Source organism: Perognathus longimembris, chromosome 11 (genome assembly GCF_023159225.1).
Source record: "Perognathus longimembris pacificus isolate PPM17 chromosome 11, ASM2315922v1, whole genome shotgun sequence".
NCBI classification, from domain to species: domain Eukaryota; kingdom Metazoa; phylum Chordata; class Mammalia; order Rodentia; family Heteromyidae; genus Perognathus; species Perognathus longimembris.
Window position 1 is genome coordinate 52,484,175 of NC_063171.1, and position 6,133 is coordinate 52,490,307.

A 6,133-nucleotide genomic window follows, 5' to 3' on the forward strand; every position below is an offset into this window, starting at 1 on the left:
GGGATGTCTCCAGCAGCAGCCCAGAGGCGAGGGGGCGGTGGCTTCACCACAGAGGCTCCACCACCGCGGCGGCGCCAACGCAGTGCAGATCTGCTTCCGGGTCATCGGAGACGCTTCCGGATCAGGCTGAGACCCGGCGTCGCTGGAGAGAAGAGGCTGAGCTTTCCGACTCTGGCCACCACGCAGGCCTGCGGCTGACTGGAGAGCGGGAATCCGAGGTCGCATCGCGCTCCGGAGACCCGAGCCATGTCTACTAAAGTCTCCTTGGGCGCTGGCTGTGTCGCTTAGATGGAGCTGCCACAGCCACGGCGGTGAGAGCTTTGGTCCTCCCCTCCCCCCCCCCCACAGTTTACCAACTTGGCGGGGCACCCAGCCAGCATCTTTCCGTCGCTCCGCAGAACCTGCCGTTTTCATCACTCGCAGCAACGTTACAGTCTTGCAGACGTACCCGTTTTCTTTTCTGAAATGAATCCCTTTCACCTGCACACCTGTCTCTCCGTACCGCCCTGCACAGCGACACACACACACACACACACACACACACACACACACACACACACACACACTGTCTCCGTCTTTAAAAACACCCCCTTTCGGATTCGAAGCCAATCTTAAAATTTATACCATTTATAATAAACTTAGCAAAACATATGTAGGACCTGGAGGCGGAATCAATCTCTCCCTCCCTAGTTTGAGTCTCCGTATTACAGCTTAGCAATAGCTCTGGATCAAGAATCCGGGCTTTGAGCTTTTCTGCCTATGTAGCCTCAAAACTCTATTTTGGAAAGCCCTTTATTTTCATAAAATCCACTAACTACTACAACAATAAGGATCCTTGGAGAAGGAAAAGAATTAGCAGAACTGTCACATTATAAAATCTAGTGTCTATTTTCCAACAAAAAAGTTGAGACATATATATGTGTGTCTCACACACACCAAGAAGTAAGTTGGGCTTGGTGGTACACTGTACTCTCGCCTACTCAGGACACAAGAGACATTAGATTTGAGAATTTAAGGCCAACCTGGACACAGCAAGAATTTCTTATAAAAATAAAATTGAGCTGGGTATGTAACTCAACTGGAGAGAACTTGTCTAGCAAGCCTGAGAGCCTAGGTGTAATCCCAAGTGCCAAGAAATACATACACACAAGAAAATATGACTGATAAGCAAGGGGGGAAATTAACAAAATTACATCCACAGGAAGCTCAGATGATGGCCTTATAATACAATAATTTTAAATGACCTGTTTCCAATATATTAAACAAGTCAGGCATAGTGACTGAAACCTGTAATCCTACCTACTTGGGAAGCAGACATCAGAGGATCATAGTTCATAGCCAGCCAGCCCCCCCCACACACACACACGCACAAAAAAAACCCAACCAAACAACAAAAAATTTGCAAGATTCAAACCAATGTCTGGATGCAATGTTCACCCTTGTTTTCATTAAGGATTATTGCAGAACATATTGACGTTTTACTAACTATTGTAAGACCATTAAAGCTTTAATTTGCTAAGTCATTAGCAAGACCAGATGTAAGAACTGGCTGAAAAAACTAGAAACAGTTTGAAAAAGAAAGACTTCTAGAACCATGAAGAATTAGGATACTACTCAACAGAACTACAGAGTTGTACAAGGGAAAGAACTGTCACCATGACAACCTAAGATATTTTTGTTGGGAGAGTTGGTAGACTACCCAGAAACATTTTTCAGAATTTGGAGTTAGAGAATAAAATATAAGACCATGTGTGGGAGTTGAGGGACACTTGAAATTGTATTTTCATCCTATTTTTTTAGCTTTCCTTGCCATCTACATATTACAAAATACATTTTATAAAAACAAAATGACGGGCTGGGGATATAGCCTAGTGGCAAGAGTGCCTGCCTCGGATACACGAGGCCCTAGGTTCGATTCCCCAGCACCACATATACAGAAAACGGCCAGAAGTGGCGCTGTGGCTCAAGTGGCAGAGTGCTAGCCTTGAGCGGGAAGAAGCCAGGGACAGTGCTCAGGCCCTGAGTCCAAGGCCCAGGACTGGCCAAAAAAAAAATAATAATAAAAAATAAAAAATAAAAACAAAATGACAAGTAATTTTTATAACTCTTAATTACAGATGAATGCTATGAACATGTATATATAGTTATGCAAGTCATACCTGGGAGACTTTGATTAACAAGGATACTTGGTTCCTTGAAGAACAGAAATTTACAACAGTCAGTGGTTCAAAATACATTACAATAGCATTTTTTGAAACATCTGAGAAATACTTATGTATTGAAATTATACTATATTTTGATTTTACCTAATTTTGTCTTCTGCTTTTAACTTCTCTGTACTATTTTCCCAAGGGTCTACATAAAGTTTCTTTGTGTGTCTTTCTGTTCAACATGCTAATTAACAAAGTTTATGTTTTCACAAATACGCTTCTTTACATCTATCACCTTATTTATCCTCACAATATTTACTAAATAAGTATTATCAATGCTGCTTTACAGATGAGGTAACTGTGATCAAAGAGGTGATATATTTGCCTAATGCCACAGCTGAGAAGTGTCAGAGCATGTGTAGAAACCCATGTATATTTGACCCTTAGAAGTCTTTCCATTTCACTATTGTAACATTCTGGTTTATAATTTTGTCTTTGTCCATTTCCAGGCAACTGCTGTAATTTATTAAAAATAAATATGTATTTGATCCTTGTACCTGTTTCCTGGCATAGATCTGCTAAACCACTGGAATTGCTTACGAGCTAAGTACCTTTTGTAAGGTCCACCCTGGGAGTTCCATGCATGCCCCCCCACCTGGTTAAGTCTCCACCCAGTTACCTGAATAGCCAGCAAACCTGGAGGCAGTCACATCCTAATCCACCTGGCTACACCCCCGGCCCTGCTCTAGATAAGGCAGGAGCCAGTGGGAGTCACCCCTTCTCTCCAGCCATGCATCACATTGGACACAGGCCAGGAGTTCTGTAATAAACTGTTCTCTCCTGCCTGAATATTGCATGGTGTTCTCCTTTACCGGCTACCTACTTTAAAAACCTAACACCTTTTTTGTATACTAATGAGATGACTTGTTGCTAGGGCTCCTGGATAACCTAAGAATGAGGATCTGTGCATGAATAAACATGATTTCTGGATTAGAACTGTTATTTTCTCACCTCAGGTGAGAGAAGAGATGCTAAATGTTGGGCTGATCACTAATGGAAAATGATCTAGTAGGTCATGCCTATGAAACCTCCATTTAAAAAAAAAAAAAAAGGAATATGGTTCAAAGAGCTTCCAGATGTAAGAGTTGTAAGTAGGCTGGGGATATAGCCTAGTGGCAAGAGTGCCTGCCTCAGATACACGAGGCCCTAGGTTCGATTCCCCAGCACCACATATACAGAAAACGGCCAGAAGCGGCGCTGTGGCTCAAGTGGCAGAGTGCTAGCCTTGAGCGGGAAGAAGCCAGGGACAGTGCTCAGGCCCTGAGTCCAAGGCCCAGGACTGGCCAAAAAAAAAAAAAAAAGAGTTGTAAGTAGTAGAGGGCCTCCATTCTCCTACCTATATACCTTACCCTATGTTTCTTCCATCTTTCTGCTCATGTATACTCTCAAATTGTACTCTCAAATTGGCCAAGTTTGGGGTATACCTAGACATTAATGCCTTAAATTAAGAAAATTCTTAGCCAAGAATTTTTTTCCCTTGGTAATACTAGGTTAAATTTTGAAAATAATACATCATGGCCTTTGCTCACAAAGTACTTATATCATTATGAACACACATACATGAAACTACTTGTCAACTTCAATAAACTCCAAAATTGTGAGCACAATTTGAAAATTGAGCAGAATAAATCAGAAACAATCAATCCTCTCTATTATGGAGTCCACATTTTTCAAATTTCCCTACTCACCGACATTTATCTGCAACCGCAGAATCAATTCTTACAGTGCAGAGTGACACATGTGCTTGTTCCTAGCTGAAGCTGAAATAGACACTGCCTTTTTCAGCCCTTATACTATAAACAACTGACTGCATTTACTGATAATGCTGTTACAAAGATGGGGAGGGGGTCCCCAAGCTGGTTGCTGGTGGCTCACACCTTGTAATCCTAACTATCATAGCAGGCTGAGTTCTAAGCATCTAGGTTTTGAAGTCAGCGGGGCAGACAAATCCAAGAGACTAATTAACCAGCAGAACCCCAGAAGTGGAAATTGTGTCTCAAATGGTAAAGCACCAGCCTTGACCAACAAAGCTCAAGTGAGAGCACAAAGCCTGAGTTCATGCCCCAGTACCACCAGCACAAAAGAAAAAAGTCCTCAAGAAAAGTACTGTCAAGCATTCCTAAGTGAGAGAATGTTGTGATGTAACTTTGAGGAAATACATGTATTGAGTTACCTTTATTCTGGTATGGGTTATAGTATTGTTTGTTGACCTTGAGCTCAGTGTTGATGAACTAACGAGAAAATTTTAAAGAGAAACACGTAAACCACAATTGTATATTGATTGGTTAATAAAAAATATGATCAGCTGCTCAGAGGGACCTAGTTTTATGTTTCCTCCAGGAAAAGTGGTTCCGTATTTACTAATTGTCCTGAAGTGCCCAGAATTCGAGACCCCAGTGACGACCCTCAGAGTAATGAGACCTGATGCACAGGCAAAGGGACTTTATTGAAAGCAAGCTCGAGCTCGGGCTGTCCGCCAGCACTCCAGCACAGCGGATGTGGATGAGCGGCCCCTAGCTCTCTAAGCGGGGGATTTTTGGAAATGGAAGGACTTAGAAAAAATTATAATAAGTGAAGTGAGCCAGACCCAAAGAAACATGGACTCTATGGTCTCCCTCATAGGGAATAATTAGCACAGGCTTAGGCTAGTCACAGCAGAGGATCACAAGAGCCCAATAGCTATACAAAAGCTGATGCTAAGTGAAATGAACTCCATGTTATGGAAACGAGTGATATATCACTGTTGTAATTACTTTCAACATACCATGTGAAACTGTAGCTTCTATTGTTGATGATCCTCTTGTATCGCTTCCTATGGTTGTACCTGCTCTATCACTGTATCTTATCTGAGTACATTGGAAACTGTATATACTGGTATTAGAACTAGGAAAGTGAAAGTGAATACCAAAATCGAGAGACAAAGGATAAAAAGACAAAACGACTACAAAAGCAATACTTGTAAAACTGTTTGGTGTAAACCAACTGAACAACTCATGGGAGGAGAGGGTAAGGGGGAGGGGGGGGGAATGAGGGAGGAGGTAACAGACTGTACAAGAAATGTATCCAATGCCTAATGTATGAAACTGTAACCTCTCTGTACATCACTTTGACAATAAATAAGAAAAAAATAAATAGCCTCCAATTACAAAAAAAATCATAAGCAGGGGTCATATGAGTTCATATGCATTTGGCGTTACAGGATTGTTTACTGGAGAATGCTCTCTTACATGATTGGTTAGGAAGTCTAGGGGGTCTCTTGGTTCCATATCTTGACTCACATCTATGTTTGCTGGCATCTGGTTTTTCCTAACTACCGGTTACCTTAGGATTAAGGCAACCCGACAGCATTCCCGAACGTTCCCCCTAGGTGGGGTTAGTTCTCCGAATGTTTTATTGCTGTTCTCGAAACTCCAAACTCGGCCAGAGGCTCTTTCTGGAAGGGTTTCTAATGTTATTTGTCACCCCGCTGTCGGAACCGTATCATTTGCTTCTAGTGTAAAGGGGAAGGGGCTGGGGCGAGGGGACAGCAAGCAGGTTTACAGAAGCAGAATATGCGGTTAAAATCAGTTAATACATTTTTCACTCCTTCAGTCCCTTGCAGTATTTACCTAACCTAACAACTGCAATTAAGGAAAATCAACCATGTGCAGGAGGGAACAAGGAAATAGAACAAGGAAAAAATAGAACAAGGAAAAAAGGCTCAGAAAACCACTACTGAGCTGCCAAAGAACCCATGAAAGCGACAATCTGCTTTCTAGGATCCTTCGCCCATCTCCTCTCTCCACTCTGTTCCTGTGACCTCTTTCTCCACCTAATGTTTTCCTGAGATAAACACTCAAGACACACATACACACCGAGACGTTTTCTGTTTATGTGTTTACACAATTACTTGCAAATCTTGTGGTATCAGTTTTTGCAGCATA